We start from the raw sequence: 18,748 nt of genomic DNA, 5'->3' as shown, positions 1-18,748 counted from the left end.
TGAATGGAACACCAGATGAATGCTTAGGGTTATGGATGCTGCACAGTCTGACATCCATGACTACCTCCACTGCATTGGGGATACCATGGATCATTATACTGATGCAGTGGACAGATGGTGAGCTGAGACAGTGTCTGTCTTGGACCACACATTGTCTATGCTGGAACATCTGTTTGGAGTTGAGCATCTGACCTGTGGACATAGGTCAGCAAACCCCATCTGCTGAGAGTCCACATGACCGTGCATACTTATGTTCCTATAGTGGCAGTACATCCAGTGCTACAGAGGAGAGCATGCTGTCCACACCACAATGTGGCAGGCCATAGGTTCATGGTCCTGGATGGTCCCATGGGGGACATGGTCCAAGCAGATAGCAGGCACCATCAGGTGCTAGCAGCACTTCTGACCTTAGGCATGGAGGTGCCAGTGCAACTCCTGGAAGAGCCAGTTGCTGAGTTCGTGGCCAAGGATGGTGAACTGTCACCTCTACCATGTACACTACAAAGCTGTTCAACATATATATGTGTAGGGCTAGCACTGAGCTTATCTGTGTACATGCACTCACTCACCCACCACTGTCAAATGCAGGTCACCTGCAGGCACACACAGCACCTCTCCATGGTCCATCTTACATGCTCCCCTTCTGGATTCACACACATGCTGTCAACCATTTGGGTCAGCCTAGGCATCCTGCACCCCCACACAATACCTCGGGCAAGTAATGATACCTGTGCTACATCCCTGTCATCCTCACCATCGACACAGGGAAATGAAGCTATGTGTCTGATACACAGGGTAACTATATTAGTTAACATGTACTTGTGTAATGCAGTGTTGCTTTGTTATGCCACTTGTAGTGGTTACCGACAGATACTGTATGCTGACATTTGACTTGAGTACACTATATACATTGGTGTACCTTATGTTGTATGATGTTGTATTGGCTGTATAGTTACACAATGCCAGGTGTGATACAGTCCTGTTTATGTTTCTGTGACAGGAGTCTGTTGGGATAACCTATGGATACATAGTAGAAGTAAAGCAGCACAGGATGGCATGTCAGCACAGCAGGAAATGTCTTCAGCAAGGTACAGCACTATAAGAGCATGGCTCCATAGCTGCATATATGTATAACAGGCTAACAAGGACAATGGTGGTATTCAGCATACTCATGCACCCCTATTTTGTGTGATGGTCTGCTACCCTAGATAAGTGACACCAGGGTTTTGAAAACTAACACATCTACAAGCTGTGGTGATGGAGATGACCCACCTACATGTATCCTGTGTCCAGTAACAACAGTTGCCCAACACCAGGTAAGATTGCCATGTTCTGCATCCCAATGTGTAACCTGCACATGATGTGTGCTTTACATGCATGGGGGGAATGTTTCATGTAGGGTGTACTGCCTGTGTTGTGGTCAGTCCTTTGGGGGGGGCTGCATCACATGCAACAAATAAAACAATGCAAAACCCTACCAATGTCACACACACACACACACACACACACACACACACACACACACACACACACACAAGTGGACTGGAGTGAGATTAGGACCCTTACTTATCTAGTCTTATACACTATAGTTCACAGTACTTAACACATGCACCAAAGCTTAAGTCTGATATAACACTGTCAGCTGGTAGTCTTAAAGTGGTTGACATCATCAGGCCTTGTTGTAGAGGGGAGTTTGGAAGCCAGCAGCAAGTGACAGGCCCAAAAAGTGCATAACCATTGTAGGTGGACAGCCCCTGAGGCCATGCCCATTGTTTTGTAGGAAGATATACACACACATACACACACACACACACACACACACACACACACACACACACACACACACACACACATGGGCTGGAGTAAGATTAGAACCCCTACTTATCTAGTTTTATACAGTATCATTCACAGTACGTAGCACACACTCCACAGCTTAACTTTGCTATGACATTGTCAGCTGGTTGTCTTAAGGTGGCCGACATCATCAGGCCTTGTAGTAGAGGGCAGCTTGGCAACCAGCAGCAAGTGACAGGCCCAAAAAGTGCATAACCATTGCAGGCGGATAGCCCCTGAGAGCATGTCTGTTGTTTTGCAGGAGATACACACACACACACGCACACACACACACACACACACACACACACACACACACACACACACACACACACACACACACACACACACACACACACACACACCAAGTGGGCTGGAGTGGGATTAGAACCCCTATTGATTTAGTATTATACATTGTAGTTCACAGTACTTATTGCACACACCACATGGTAAGGCTGTTTTACATGTGATTACAGGCACAGTACTTATGCATTACACAAACTAGGCTTGTGTTGAACAGCATTTGTGGCCTGCAGAGTGATATTGCTTCCTACTGTTATCTGCATCTAGTATCCTAGCAGTGAGATACCTACTTTTATCCTATGTGTGTACAGTTATCAGTATGGCCATATGTGGCTGCTTACATTTAGATAGGCAAACCTGTGAGCAGGGACAATGTGCCCTGTCCATATGTGCATGGACAACATTATATATTACACTATCTGCTCACCTGTGTCTTTCTACGTGGTGACCTCCAGCAGGCCCAGAGATGTGTAGGTCAGTGGATTATGTACTGTTGCACCCTTAGTTTGGATCCTTTGAGCAACAAACCCAAATCCATATACATTGCTGCCGTCTATATTCCTCCAGGCAACAACATCCCTATATTTGACATACTCTCCTGGTTTTCAACTAACATGAAAAATGAAACAGTTATTTTAGGTGATGTAAACATAAACTGGGCCATGATAAACTCTGAATTCCCCTCCATAAATATCAACATCTACAACTTCATCCAATTAATAAACTCTCCTACCAGGCCAAACAAAGGTGGAACCACTGGTACCATCATTGACTGGATCTTAGTGTCTCATCGTAACTTATCTCAGATACTGGCACCTTTCCTGACTCTCTCAGTGACCACCTGCCTGCATTTGCTGACTGTCACTCCTCTCCCCCTCAAAAGCTACACCACTATGTACAATCTTGGAATATCTCCAATTTCAACCAACACATATTCATAGACTACCTAAAAGTAACAAATTGGTCACCCTTAAAAACCTTGCCTCTTGACAATGCCATTGACTACTTTAATAAAACCTTCCTGAACCTTCTTAACAACCTTGCTCCACTAAAACTAAAAGAGCTAAAACTTCATCATCCCCTTAGTTAACCAAAGAAAGTAAACAAATCATGCACCTAAGAGACAAAAAGTGGAAACTTTGCAATAAAAATAAATTACCCCATGTCCTAACAGAAGTCAAACAACTCCATAACACTGCAAAAAAAGCTAATAATCATGGATCAAAAATCATACTAATATAAACTTCATTCAGAAAACTTATCCAACCCAAGGACATTCTGGGACTCTATCTCCTCCCTTCTCCACCCAGGCAATAAGGATAATCCATCCCCTAACCTAAACATTACTGATCTAGAAAATGCCTCTAACTTCAATACCTTCTTCTTAGAATCCATAGCTAAACTCACCACCAGCTTGTCTCACCACTCTTAACCTCCTCCTCCAACCAACCCCTCTACATCTCCACACAATCTGACTACCCCTACTCCTACTTTTAGTTTTTCTCCTGTCTCTATAAGCTAAATAAAGAAGCTCATCCTTCAACTCAAGCCATGCTCCCCTGCTCCAGTTAACCTACCCACAACTTTCCTCAGATTGTCTGCAAATGGCATTGTCCATCCCATCTCTATCTTAATAAACTGATCCATACTAGAATCACACATCCCCTCACTATGGAGAAACACCTCCATATAGGAGGCAAAAACACTGACACTTTTAATTTTTGGCCCATAGTCATCCTATCCCCACTATCAAAAATCATGGAGAAATGTACTCAATCCCAAATTATGTCCTATATGACCCAAAACAATCTACTGACTGCTATAAAACATGGTTTCCATCCCAGGCATAGTACCATCACTGCCCTCCTCCCTTTCTAGACTCCATAAACCTTGCTTGAGACTCTGGCAAAATAGTTTCTACTCTGTTCCTTAACCTCTCCAATGCCTTTGATACCATTTCTCTGAACCCCCCACCATCACCTGGTTCACCAGCTACCTCTCTGAAAGACAGCAAGTCATCAAATGGAAAAACCTCATTCTCTCCCTTTCTACACACCCCTACCGGAGTTCTGCAGGGTTCCATCCTTGTCTCCCACCTCTTTAACATCTTCATTAATAACTTCCACCAGTCTCTCTCTCTGATGCCACACTAATTTAATATGATGACAATTTAGCCATTGTTTGTACAGCAGACACCTCCTCCAACCTACTTCTCAAAACTCAGTTAGCCTTCTCTAATACCAAATCATGGAAGCATAGTAATCACTTCGCCTTAAATGCCAATAAAACAAAGTTAATGATCTTCTCCCCATCCAAAAACACTAATGTAGACAAAAACTATTTTACAGTGACTGCTCAGAATAACAGCCCCATAGAAATAGTATCACATATTAAACTGCTCGGTGTCATAATTGATGAAAATCTAAAATTTGACATCCATATCCAAACTAATATAAAAAAACTCACCAAAAACTAGGTCTCCTGTATAGACGCAATTATTACCTTACCCCCTCCAGCAGACACACCCTTACCTCTACTTATCTTCTTCCCTCTCTTATGTATGGCACCCCCCTATTCACTAATCTTCAGATAGGCCCACAGGCCAAGTTGGAAGCCTGTTACAATAAAATCTCCAAATTTGCCCCCAACTCCAGAAACTCATTGCATCACTCTCTCTCTCTCTCTCTCCACTCCCTGAAATGGCTTGAACTTCCTAACTACCTCAAACTCCTTAGACCTACTACTGCTCACAAGCTCATATTCAAACCTTCTAGTTGTCCTTCTCTGTCCACCTACCCCCTACATTCCCAACTGCTCTCTAAGATCAGAAAACCACAGTCTTCTAAACATATATAAGCCTCGTCGACTCCCTGGCCACCTACTATTATCCTGCTCCACAGATGAATTCTCTCCCTAGCACCCTTCAAAATACTGAGAGCCACGCAAACTTCAAAACTCTTCTCCGATCTCACCTCCTTGTTCCTGTACCCCTACCACATAAACTCTTTAACACCATCTCCCATGCACTATATACCTCAACCTTCTATCATTGTGCTCTCTTACCCTTTGCCTCTACTTCCTTTCCTACCCTGTACATCATAAACTTCCCCTAACCCACTCCCTTTCTCCACTATATACCACCTTTTACCTCTCCCACCTCACCTTCTTCTCTCTGTCGTCTCTTCAAAAAAAAGCTTGTTTTTTATTTGTACATAAATGTTTTATTTACATGTTTTTTAATCTGAAATGCCTGTACTTTTAATATGTTTAGACTACATGAACCTCACTTTTGTAAACCATTACCTAGGATTAGAAATATGTCTTTTTTTAACAAATTGTATATTATCTCTGTATTTTTCACTGTTCTACTACTGTATTTACTTTTGTATAACTATTGTAAAATTGTCTATATCCTGTGGAGCTTTTTTCCCCGGACCTCCACTGAAAATGGGCTCTTCTAGACCCAGTGGGCTATCCCAGTCATCAAACTGTAATAAATAAATAAATAAAACAGTATGGATGTGAGATTTACTCACCATTATTAGAGCATGTAGCACAATACAGACATCTACACACATATTCTGTACATAACAGTGGTGTATATATAAATGTAGCTGTGTGTGTGTGTGTGTGTGTGTGTGTGTGTGTGTGTGTGTGTGTGTGTGTGTGTGTGTGTGTGTGTGTGTGTGTGTGTAATATATATAGCAATATATATCAGTATATAGCTATTTGCCACTACGTAGCAATAGATATATCATGTATGTAAGAGGGATACTAACAGATGGATATGTATATGTATATGTATATGTAAATGTCTGTATGTATAGACATTTTATACATAACAGGTCATTTTGATTAGGGGGTGACAGAATTGTGGTCATTTTAACTAAGTGTATAGGCATGCCCAGTGGGGCTTTCAGTACTTATAAATTGACTCTAGGCCACACCTACCTGTACTCCAGTCCGGGATTTTGTATGTTACAGTCAGTAACATCTGCCCATGTTTCTGCAGTACTGCACTTCACTCAAAATGTCCACAGCATTCCACAGCTGTCTACTGCACTTCATATGTGACTGAGATTGATAATGTTACACCACACATAGACTGATAGTCTGCATACCTATCAATTGTCCTGATTTTCATAGAATGTCCAGTGTTTTGCCTCATATGTTTGGTCTGTTCCTCATACGTTTCTGGTTTTCTGGTGTATTATTGCATATTGATGTCACTAAATTATACTAAATAAGACAAACATTTGTGTTCAGACATTATATCCTTCAGAACATATGTAATAATGCAACACCCTTTATCCCAGCAACTTTCTAGGTTTATAGGGACAATGTTTAAAGTCTGTCCCTATGTTTGGGACTTTGTCCCCCCAGTCTTTCTGGAGTTGTCCAGATGTCTTGCACTGAGGGGTTGAGAGGTATGACAGTCTGTGAAAACACCAACACAGTAATACCTCACATGCAAAAGATGTGAGTCATTCCTGATTAGAACCATCAACATCATCACCCATGCTAACTTCCCTAATCCACTGAGTCACACAGGTAGGCAGACAGAGAGGAGTCATTCATCACACAATCAACAACATAAATATGTACATTGCTATCCTTTGTGTAGAGAGAAATACAATGTGTGAGCAATATCTATGTTACAGCCCTGGTATTGCCTGGTTCACTGATATACAGTAGGTGGTTTTCTCTTAAAGCAGTTATATGGGTACACGGCTGTGTTGGGCGTGGGGGAACAACAGCAAATGATCAGCTGGTGTAGACAGTAGTCCAAATATCATGTGAGCCCACTGTTTAACATCTCCCTTGCCTGATGTTGTGAATATTCCAACCATGAGGCCTAGTGAATATTAAGGAACACATACTATTGGAGTGGGTATCCGTAGTCCCATGTGGATGTTACATCTGTCCAAATAGGCCACTATATTTCCTTGCATATCAGCAGCAGATCAATACACACAATACTCATGTTGATCAAGAACGAACACATGAATGGTTGAGGAGAGGCAAATTCAAACCAAGAACTGAAAGGTCGATATTGGCAGCCAAAGCCAGTGGGCTATGTACATGCTGGTTTACAAAGTCCATTAAACATGAGGGAGAAAAAGACAAATGTAGGTTTTGTAAAATCGAATTGAAAACAGTCACACACTTGTTGCTGGTTGTGACACGCTAATGGCAGAAGGACTGTATACTGAAATGCTTAATAATGTGGCAATACTGTTGCACTGGGGATTGTGCAAACATTCTGGTATTGAAGTTGCTAAAAAACACTGGAAACATGAACCACAAAGTATCATAGAAAATGATGGTTTATATCACATGGGATCACCCATTACCAACAGTTCAAAAAACAGATGCTAGAAAACCAGATATAGTGGTCCATGAAAAGAAGACAAAAGTAGCATTAATCATTGAAATCATCACACCCAGGGACTATAGTGTCCTGTGTACAGAGAGACACAAAGTCATAAAATACCAAGATCTGCAGGCAGAAATGAGAGCAATGTGGAAGAAAAATACCCAGACAGTTCCAATAGTAGTAGGAGCAACAGGTCTTATAAAAAATAATTTACAATCATATTTAGATATGTTATCAATCCATGTAACCCTGTACAAACTGCAGATGAAGTCATTACTGGGCACATTGCGGGTGCTGCAAAGAGCACTTTTGGCTGACATCAAAGATTGAAACAATACTCATTTTATGAACCTGAATCATACTATAGTAATCCTTACCTAATCCTAATCCTCACAATTAGTGTGTAGGTTAGAGACTTACCTTATGAATGCAGTAGTTGACAGAACTGTAGTTCAGGGCTGACTCTGTGTGATGCAAACAGTACACAGCCAATACATGGATAGGTACAGGTTGTGTGGGTTGCCTGGGATCAACAATTTTAATATATGTATGTGAGTAGGAGTAAGGGGTTAGTCCTTAGAGCCTTAGGTTGTCAGTGAATGTGCTGTGCATTGTCTTTTTGCCAATGCCAGGGTGTACTGGGCGTGACTACGTCTGCCTACAGGGACATCATCAGGGGGCTCCTCCTCTGAGTCCTTCTGTGATTGTGGCTGTGGTGACCTAGGCACTGGTGGGGGGCTGTGTATCCCTTCCCTTTGCTGATCCTGCTGCAGCTGCTTCTGCAAGATCATATTGTGTAGCAGGGCACATGCTGTGAATATATGTACACATGTGGCTGAAGAGTACTGCAGGGCTCCACCAGATATATCAAGGCACTGGAAGCGTGACTTCAGCAGCCTAAACACATGCTCTATTATGTTCCTAGTTTTGCGTGTGCCTCATTATGGTGTTCTTCCTTGGGTGTGTGTGTGCATTTCTGATGTGTGTCATCATTCATGGTTCCAGTGCGTAGCCAGCATCCCCCAGTAAATGGCCATGTAGGATGTCCTCCCTAGCAAACATCTGGTACAGCTGTGATGCATGCTATATATGGGAGCCGTGATAACTGCCAGGGCTGCCAGCACATACATTCATGATAATGCCCTGAGCATTCTACGTGACCTGGCAGTTGAGGGAGTGTTACCCCTTGTGGTTGATGGAGAGTCTGTTGTCCTCACCAGATGGTCCCTTGATGTGTGCAGGAGTGCAATCTATGGCTCTCAGTACCTCAGGGTAGTGTGCTACATATTAGAAGTGTTGGATATTGCTTGCCCCCGCCACAGGGGTGAGGGGAAAATAAATGTGCTCACTGGCATGTAGCAGCGTGACATCCATGTACTGGTGGAGTACCCTGGATGCTGATGCCTGTGAAAACCCCATCATGTCCCCAGTTGGTCTTTGGAAAGTACCTGTGGCTATTATGCTAAGGTCTCTGCATACCCTTGTTTCCACTGGGATGGGTTCCCCTCTGTTGGCTTTAGGTCTGAGTTGAGGGCAGCAGAGCTCAGTGAGTTCTTATAGTACGTCCCTGTCCTCTCTGTAATGCTTTACAATCTCCAGCTCATGTAGCTCCTGTAAGATTTCCCTAGGCCTGAACACTCTTCTCCTTCTCTGCCTAGGCCTATTGTCAGCAGCACCAGCCACACTGACTTCAGCATCTAGCACATACATATGTAGAAGACCTGCAGCAGCTCCTAGCATTCTTTCAGTTAAAATTCCTAAGTCTGTACTCCAATGCTGCAGAGTATGGGAGAAAAATCAGATTGCAGGGTACGCTGCTGTAGGTGCTGACTGTGTGATTTGCTATCTATGATGCATTCCACCTGTCTAGTATATAATTATCATCATTTAATGGCCCTAGTTTATGTTTACTGGGGTCAAAAGTAATTACTATTTCATTGGCTTTTAAATACTCTCTGCACTGTGGCGCGCTGCACAAACACATGAAAATATGTACCCTGTAGGTAAACAAAGCCTAACACTTAGTGGACACCCCCCATACTTCCAATCTCAGCATAGCACCATGACATGCAAAGACGTGGAAATGTGTGCCCCGTAGGTAAACAAAGCTTAGCACTTAGTGCATGCACCCCCCAGACTTCCATGCTCAGCATGGTAACATGCCACGCAAACAGGCACAACTAAGTTCAAATCAGCTTTGACGTCATTGGACACACCCTCCGTTGATGTCAGCTACCTCTTGGGTGGACACCAATATAGTTCTGTGCCTACACAGAGGAGATATGCGGACACAGATACCCATTTGTACTATTCAGTAACTCTACCTCATTTGTATAGGGATCCATGCTCAGACCCTGGAAACAACATTGTTCAAGGCACTACCACATTAGTAACAGTATCAATGCACCATTGTAGATACTCCACACAGGGTCCTGTAATACATTTCTGTCAGATAATATTACTTTTGTTCTTCCAATTTTTTAAAAAAATTTTTCTGAAGCATGCTTGCTCACTGCGGCGCACCATGCAAACATTCACAGATTATTAAAAAAAAAATATTTTAACTTATTTCTCTAATTTCTTCAGACACACGGATAGTTCTGCTCAAATTTGTATTTGCTATGCCATTTCTGTCCATCTACCTATATTTTTACAGGCCTTTTTGTCTGTCTACATTCCTGTACACGAAAATTTTCCATGTACACTACAAACACAGACACAAGATTTGCAGAGCTGCCTATCTGCTTGCTGGATCACTTTACCTGACTCATTTGCATGGAATTCACCTGCTTATGAGGTGATTTGCACGCCACTGCTATTTCAGTGTTGTCACATGCATGTGCACTGCCCAGCTTTGTTTACTGAATCTAAAACCTGCTTACTTTCATGTAAGTAGAGTGGCATGATGCCTGCATGGAAAACAAGGCCATGTAAGCTTTATTAAATTCCCCCCATTGTCTTTTTCAGCTATGACAGTGAAGAGCATTCAGGCAAAGAAAGAAACACAGGTATTTTTACAACACTGATTATATGTTTTACCAAAAATAAAGAACATCAGTTCTAAGTAAAAACATTCCATATGAAATTACTCCGACTCTCTGAGGAATGTTAATATACTTTTGTGATATATGTGTCCTTTGTAGAAGGCCTTGCATTTTTTACATTTTTTTGATGTACCTCTTTCTGCAGGTCATTCTTCTTCTTCTTCGTCTTTTCCCAGTTAGGGGTCGCCACAGCGGATCACCTGTCCGCTCATGATTAGCAGTGGAGTTTTACAGTGTCAAGTTGCCAACCCGGTGCCCAACCTTCCACAGAAGGCACACATATGCACACACTCATGCCTAGGGCCAATTTAGAGTGTCCAATCCACCTACAGCATGTCTTTGGGATGTGGAAGGAAACCGGAGCACCCAGAGGAAACCCACACGACCACAGGGAGGACATGCAGACTCTGCACAGAAGGCACCCCAGCCGAGGATCGAACCAGAGAGCCTCTTGCTGTAAGGCGACAATGCTAACCGCTGCACTACCATGGCCACCCCTCCTCTTTCTGCAGGTCATTAGATATCATAAATAAAAATAGTATTTATTAGCAATAAAAGTCAGGAAAAAATAGTCAAAATCATAAAATCATCATTATCATCACCATCATTATCAACCCCCTTTTTCCCATTTTCTACTTGGATTCGGGGTATTGTCACTCTCCTACTTTGGATGCAATAGAAGAGTCTTCATGGCTTCTAGTCAAGCAGCTATATGCTATACAAACACATCACTATAAAGATTTACTGACTTTAACTTAAGTAACTTATATACAAACTAACAACCCAGATCATGAATGCTCTCACTGTGGCTGCTCTTACAAAATGGCATTAGGAAGTGCACCTGTCTGGAATTTATATGTGCACGTACAGCCTTGACTGCTTCTTAATGATACAGCACATTTCACTTGCATTCTGATCTACAGCCTCCCTCTGAGAACTAGATACTATGACAATATGCATCTATTTAGCATGCAGAAATCACAGATAATTCTTGGTCATGCATTCTACAATAATAAGTACACACACACACACACACACACACACACACACATATATATATATATATATATATATATATATATATATATATATATATATATATACACACACATACAATCAAGGCCATGTTTCTGCATATTTCACACTTGGCTTTGACACTCGCCCATATCATGTGATATAAAACTGGGAATTCAATTTAGCAACTGGAACTGTCTCTGCAAAATGTTTGACTTGTGGAATGTCTGGAACACTTTCTGGAATGGAATCAGAATTTTGAACACATTCTGGTATGGAAAGAGTGTCTGATTCACTCTTAGATTTGGAGTTTGCATCACAGAAACAATGTTGTGATGGTGAGGATGGTTCTGATACAGGAAGAAGATGTTTCAGGTTCCTCCTATATTCTACACCTTCTGAATCTACCAAGTAGGATCTTGGCTTGGCACAGATGCCTGTAATCTGTCCAGTTTGATCAAAACCTTTCATTGTCTGGATTTGTTCCGTCTCTCCTTCCCTCAATGGATGAAGTAATCTGCTCGATCTGTTGTAACTAGATTTCTGAATATTACGCTTTTACTGTTCTTAGGTTTAGGCTTCAATAAACTGGAAGAAATGGGTAATGTGGTTCTAGTTTGTCTGGAAAGCAGTTATTGAGCAGGTGAGCCAAGAATATCATCAAGAGGTATGTTTCTGAGATTTAGCAAATTTAAGAACACATTGGTATTGTCACGTTTTGACCTTTCAAGTAACTGCTTTGCACTCTGTACTGCATGTTCACCTAGACCATTGGAATGAGGATATTCAGGACTACTAGTGATATGTACAAAGTCCCAATATTTTGCAAATGTCTGAAACAACTGGCTAGTAAATTGAGTATCATTGTCAAAAAGAAGTTTGTGTGGACTACCATGAACTGAGAAATGATGTTTCAGCTTAGTAATAACAGCAATGGATGTTAGGTTAGGTAGTAGATCAATTTCAAACCAATTCGAATAAGAGTCTACCAAAACTAAGTAGTGTTGATTGTTTCACTTAAAGATATCAGCTGCAACTCTGGATCACGGTAGTTCAGGAAATGGACTTAGTTGATGTGGCTCTCTTTGCAAATGCATTCTAGTACTATTGCATACTGAACAAGGTGAAAGTACTTTGACAATGTCATTTGGTAATGAAGGCCAAAATACTAATTCTGTCACTCTTCTCTTAGTGGATGCGGAACCTGGGTGACCACCATGCAAAATTTGGATATATTCTTGTTGTAAGGAAGCAGTAACAACAATTTTAGAACCTTTGGAAATAATGCCATTGCCCATCAACAATTCATCTCTGTAGGGAAAGTAGGTTTGCACTTCAGGTGGTGCACTAGATTGCTTAGATGGCCATCCAGCATTAATGTAGTGAGTGAGCTTCTGCAAAATTGGATCAATCTGACTGTGTTCTCTCAATTCATTAAGTCTAGTGGTAGAAAAATTATGCACTGCCATCACATTAAAGTCAAAATTCTCTGCTTCAAGCTGTTCTGTAGTATTTTTGGGTGATCTGGATAAGGTATCAGCCAAATAGTGCATTTTGCCTTTCATGTAGACCATTTTCAAATTGTACTTTTGCAATTTAAGCATCATTCTTTGCAATCTCGCTAAAGTGGAATACATAGGCTTCTTTGGCATAGTAACTAGAGGTCGGTGGTCAGTATCAATCTGAATAGTTCAACCATAAATATAATCATGAAACTTAGACTATGCAAATGCTATTGCCAAAAGCTCCTTCTCAATTTGATCATACTGCATCTCAGTTTGGGTTAGCATTCTAGATGCATAGGCTACTGGTCTGCCCTCTTGAAGTATAACTGCACCAAGACCAAATTTTGAAGCATCACAGGAAAGAGTAACTGGTTTGTTTATATCATAGTATCTTAATGTAGGTGGGTGCCAATTTTTTACTTAAGGTCTTCAAATGGCTTCTGGTTCTATCCCAACTATAACCATACAACAGTTTTGCGTGTTAGCTCTTTTAAAGGTGCTGTCAACTCACTCAAGTCTGGTACAAACTTGCCTAAATAGTTTACCATGCCTAGAAAATATTGTAGAGCTTGTACATTATCTGGTGCTGACATCTGAAGAATAGCTGCTTGCTTGGGTCTATATTACAACATTGAAACATTGTAATATCGAACACCAAATGAGCGACACATATTCATCAAAATGCATTTAAGCAATTCAACGAATACTGTACAGGGCAAAGGTGTAGTTGGCCAACTACACAGTGTTGCCTTTTTTTCCACTGTAGTGTGATCTTGGAGTTGGTATATTTAGTTAGGGGCATGTGAGGGGCAGAGCCCCCCACATAGTTATGTTTGTAAGTGTGTGTGTGTGTGTGTGTGTGTGTGTGTGTGTGTGTGTGTGTGTGTGTGTGTGTGCGTGTGTGTGCGTGTGTGTGTGTGTGTGTGTGTGTGTGTGTGTGTGTGTGTGTGTGCATGTGTGTGTGTGTGTGTGTGTGTGTGTGTGTGTGTGTGTGTGTGTGTGTGTGTGTGTGTGTGTGTGTGTGTGTGTGTGTGTGCGTCTGTTTGAGCAAACAAATTCTTTCCCATGGAAAGAATTCGCTGTTTTGACCGTTCGTGCTTTAGTGCGATCGGTCTTTATGTGTCGACGAAAAGGCATTCGCTTAAACACCTCTTCAGTGTTATAATATAGACCCTCTTGCATGGTCGGGTCTAGTTTCAACCCTGTACTAGTGAACAAATGTCCTACGTATGTAACTTCTGGAAGTCTGAATTTCACTTCAGACGATTGAGCTTCAAGTTTACTTCACTTGATCTCTCTAGAACTTTCTTGAGGTTTCTATCATGTTCTGCTTCACCATTACCTCCAACCAATAAATCATCTACTATTATGGCACAAGGATAGCCTGAAAAAAATTGCTCCGTTGCAAGCTGAAAGACTTCACTTGCAGAATTTATTCCACATGGCATTCTTAGAAATCTGCATCTGCCAAACAAAGTACCAAAAGTAGTTAGAAATAAAGATTTGTGATCAAGCATCACTTGCCAAAATGAACTCTTTGCATCCAAGATGGAGAAAACAATGGCATTTGGTATTAAGACTTTGACCTCTTCGACTGTGCGCATTGGATGACATGGTCTCTTTAATGCTTTGTTCAGATCTCTTGGGTCAAAACTTATACTGATTTCATCTGAGCCTTTTTTGTGAGCTGCTACCATAGAAGATACCCATTCAGTTGGTTCTGTGACTGGACAAATCACATCTTGCTGCACCATTTTATGCAAGTGAGTTTTAATTTTATCCTGCATAGCTACTGGAACTCTTCTTGCTGGTCTGACTACAGGAGTGACATCTGGATCTAACTTCATGGAATATACAACTGGAAGTTTGCCTAACTTGTCATCGAAAACATCAGTGTACTCTGTAAAATGGCTTCAGAAAAATTAGAACTTTGAAATGCACTTACATGATGAACCTCTTCAGCAAAAGAAAGCAGATTCATTCTTAAACTGTCTTTGAGACCCTATAAAGACTGCACCGGTCTTTGGACTACATAGAGCAACAAGTTACAACAGTTCTCAGCCAAATAACATGAAAGCATCACTGAACCTTTGTTTTGAATTTCTTCACTTCCATAAGCAACAAGTCTTGCACTACTGGCCACATTGAGTTATTTGTTAGTTCTCACTTTAACAAATGTGTCTGCTGATATAACATTACACTTTGAACCAGTGTCTACTTTGAGCTCTGTGGATTTTCCATTAATCTGGACAGAACAAAACCCCTCGCTTCTTGTTAATAAACTTACTGCATCAACTCTTTCATCAAGCACTGATACACCATCTACATAGAAAGCTGTCTACTTTGGCTCTACTTGATCAACTTGCTTCTTTGTGTGACTTTTCTTTACAAATGTGTGAGGCTTACTTGATTTACAAAACTTTTGAAAGTGGTTCTTACACTTGTAGTATTGCTAACCATATGCTAAGCACTTCTCTCTTTTAGACTCATGATTTGCACCACAACTGGGAAAGTTAACAATAAAGCTGAACTTGGGTTTTGCTTGTACTGCACTGAGGTGGAGCGTGCTCCTTTCTTAGAACTTGCTGGAAAGCTACGTGTCTTCCCTGGAAATCTTGTAGCTGCCTTGTGCTTCGGCCTATTTTATCTGCCACGTATTGCATACTGTCTACATTTGGATCAGAGCCAACTAAACACATGCCCTTGTCACTTGCAAGCATATTGGTGTGTTTTTCTGTCACCTCATGGATTTGACAAATCTCAATGGCTTTACTCAACATTAAATCACTGTCACGATGCAAAGTCTACCTCATTGCAGCACTGCTAATACCACACACAAACCTGTCCTTTATCAGCTCATCTTTTAAGTCACCAGACCAACACATTTTAGCTCTGTTTCTCAAGTCTGTTATATAAGCTGTAAATGTTTCCTCTGGTTTCTGATCTGTTGTGTAAAACAAATGCCTCTCTAATGTACTATTTGTTTGAGGGTTACACATTTCTCTGAACCTGCACTTCAAATACTCTGTGTCCTACCTTGACTCAGTCCGCACAACATGACAATTTTCACCTTCTGCTTCATATACTGCAGGTATATACACAAATGAACACTCTCTTTCTATGTCCTCTGACCCAGCTTGGTTTAGGAAAATGAATGCCCTGGTCCATGCATCTCTATATGCTCAGACAGTCTCCAATTCTCTGCAATATTCTGATCAAACACAAGTGGCAGGGGGTTTCAAAATCTGTCTGCCATATTAACACATACCAGCTAAGGGTTTTGCAAATAAGCACAAACATATACACTCATGCACATATGCCAGAAACTTGTGGAGTACTTGTAACTTTGTTCAATGTCTTTGTACTTCTGAATTTATACCTTTTGGGCTTTTTGAAATAATGCTAATGAACAACCTCGTAGTACCTTTGAATAATTGGACTTTGTGAATTAAACTTCTCGGGCGGTTTAACACTTTTGTAATATCATTTGGAAGGTTACATGCTAAAGTCATTTATCATCATTTTGCCAAAGTCATTTATCATCATTTTAAGAAATATCTCAAACAACTTTATGATGTGAGTGAAACAAACTCCCAGGCACTGTAATATTATTGTAATATTGTTTTTTTTTTTGCAATAAATCACCTCTTAGTGTAAGAAACGTATCAAATAACTGCATGATACGAATAAACTAGACCTCTGTTGCCCAAAACTCAATAACATTTTGAAATAGTTGCACTTTGCGAATAACTGCATACAGCACAGTGAAATGTCCCCAAAATGGTGGTACCTTGCTAGGTAATTCTTTACTGTGCAAGAAACACTCTGTAATGGTGGCACTTTGCAAATAAACACACCCAGCACAAGAAACTTTTTGAAATGGCTATACTTTGACTGTATTTCATAAAATAGCTGCACTTCGCACACAATAAACTCTTTGTAACACATGCACAGCAATAAGCACACACTGTAAGCACTTTTACACACTTTGAGATACTTTGAATAACTTTAGTTATGTCCTTGATACAATAAAAGGCATAGTTATGCCAAAACATAACACTTTGCCAAAATGCATGCAGTCGCCGTGCTTTGTTTTTGCTTAATGTGCACTTTTTTTTTGTTTTGCCTTATTATATTCGTTTTGTTTGTTTAAGCACTTTTCATGCCCAATGCACTTTTCTTGTGCTCATTTTACTCTAAACGTGCCCAGTTTTGCTTTGAACACATTCGCTTTACTTTAAACATGCTCTTTTTATCTTTTAACATACTCATTTTACTTTAAATATGCTTGTTTTGCTTTACTAAATACCTTTATTTTAAACATTCTTTTAACCAACAAACGTCCGTGCCTTCCGCTTGCTCAGTGATGCAGTTTGTGCCCTTGTAATGTCCCATTTTGTCTCTTTTATCAAATAAACAGTTTGTGCTACTTCTCATTACCTTTGATTCTTTTTGGGGTCTTTTTCTGCTTGTTTCTTTTGGTTTTATCTTCACTGTCAGCACTTCATGGCTCTGGATTTTATTCTCTTCAGTCCCGGGTCTGGAACCATGTCACTCTCCTACTTTGGACACAATAGAAAAGTCTTTGTGGGTTCTGTTCAAGCAGATTTATTCTATACAAACACATCACTGTAAAGGCTTACTGACTTTAACTTAAGTAACTTATATACAAACTAACAACTGCAATCATGCATGCTCTCACTTTGGCTGCTCTTACAAAATGGCATTAGGAAGTGCTCATGTCTGGAATTTATATGTGCACTTACAGCCTTAACATAATTCTTAAGAATACAGCACACTTCACTTGCAATCTGATCTACAGGTATCATGGCAACTGTTGCCATCTTTCTCAGACCAATGCCACTCTCCTACCTTCTTCAACACTCATGCCTGACTGTTGCATGTCTTCTTTCACTCAATCCATTCATCTATCTGCTGGCTATCCTCATTACCTCTTACCTTCATCCTATCTGTTCCAAATCTTCTTCACCAGATTATCTTCTGCTTTTCTGCACGTGTCCAAACCACTGTAATCTGTTCTCTTTGATCTTCTCTGCAACTGGAGCTACTTTGGCTTTTACTCTGACATCCTCATTTCTTCATCTGCCCCACAGTGTGCATACTACCACCCATTTCAGGCACTTAATCTTCACTACTTCTAGCTTCCTCAACTTCTCTGCCTTTACTACAGAGGTTTCTGTACAATATTGTGCACCTTACTTTTCAGCATCATTGGCATTCTCCTGTCATATTCTATCCCTACTACTCAGAACCAGCTGGCTGCACCCCAATTCCAGCTCTGGCCTTCTCATTCAGACTTCCCTTCTCCTCAACCACTCTTCTCAGATACTGAAAGCTGATAAACTGTTCCATTTTCCCTTCTGTCACAGTTCTCATCTTCTTCTGATTTCCCCATTTGCTGCCATTACAATTGTCTTATCTGTACTCAGTTTCATCCCATGTGCCTTCAATTTTGCATTCCCTTCCCTTCCCCAGTCCTTTGCTGAAGTTCTTGCTCATAGTCTGCCTGTAATGCCACATTCTCTGCATACAGCAATTGTGTTTATCTGTCCCCTCTCACCTGTTTGCTAAGGTAATTCATCACCAGTGTTGACAGCAGTGGGCAAAGAGTTGGACCCTGTTGCACACCCATGCTCTCTTGGAACCCCTCT

At 41.0% G+C, this 18,748-nt stretch overlaps 1 pseudogene; it reads left to right on the top strand.

Annotated features, from left to right (window-relative positions):
- Positions 1-18,748, top strand: part of LOC122815183 — a 155,996-nt pseudogene that overhangs the window by 101,632 nt on the left and 35,616 nt on the right.

This window comes from Protopterus annectens, chromosome 1.part1, assembly GCF_019279795.1.
Source record: "Protopterus annectens isolate FY-2018-M chromosome 1.part1, PAN1.0, whole genome shotgun sequence".
NCBI classification, from domain to species: Eukaryota; Metazoa; Chordata; order Ceratodontiformes; family Protopteridae; genus Protopterus; species Protopterus annectens.
This window is presented reverse-complemented; position numbering and strand designations above follow the sequence as displayed.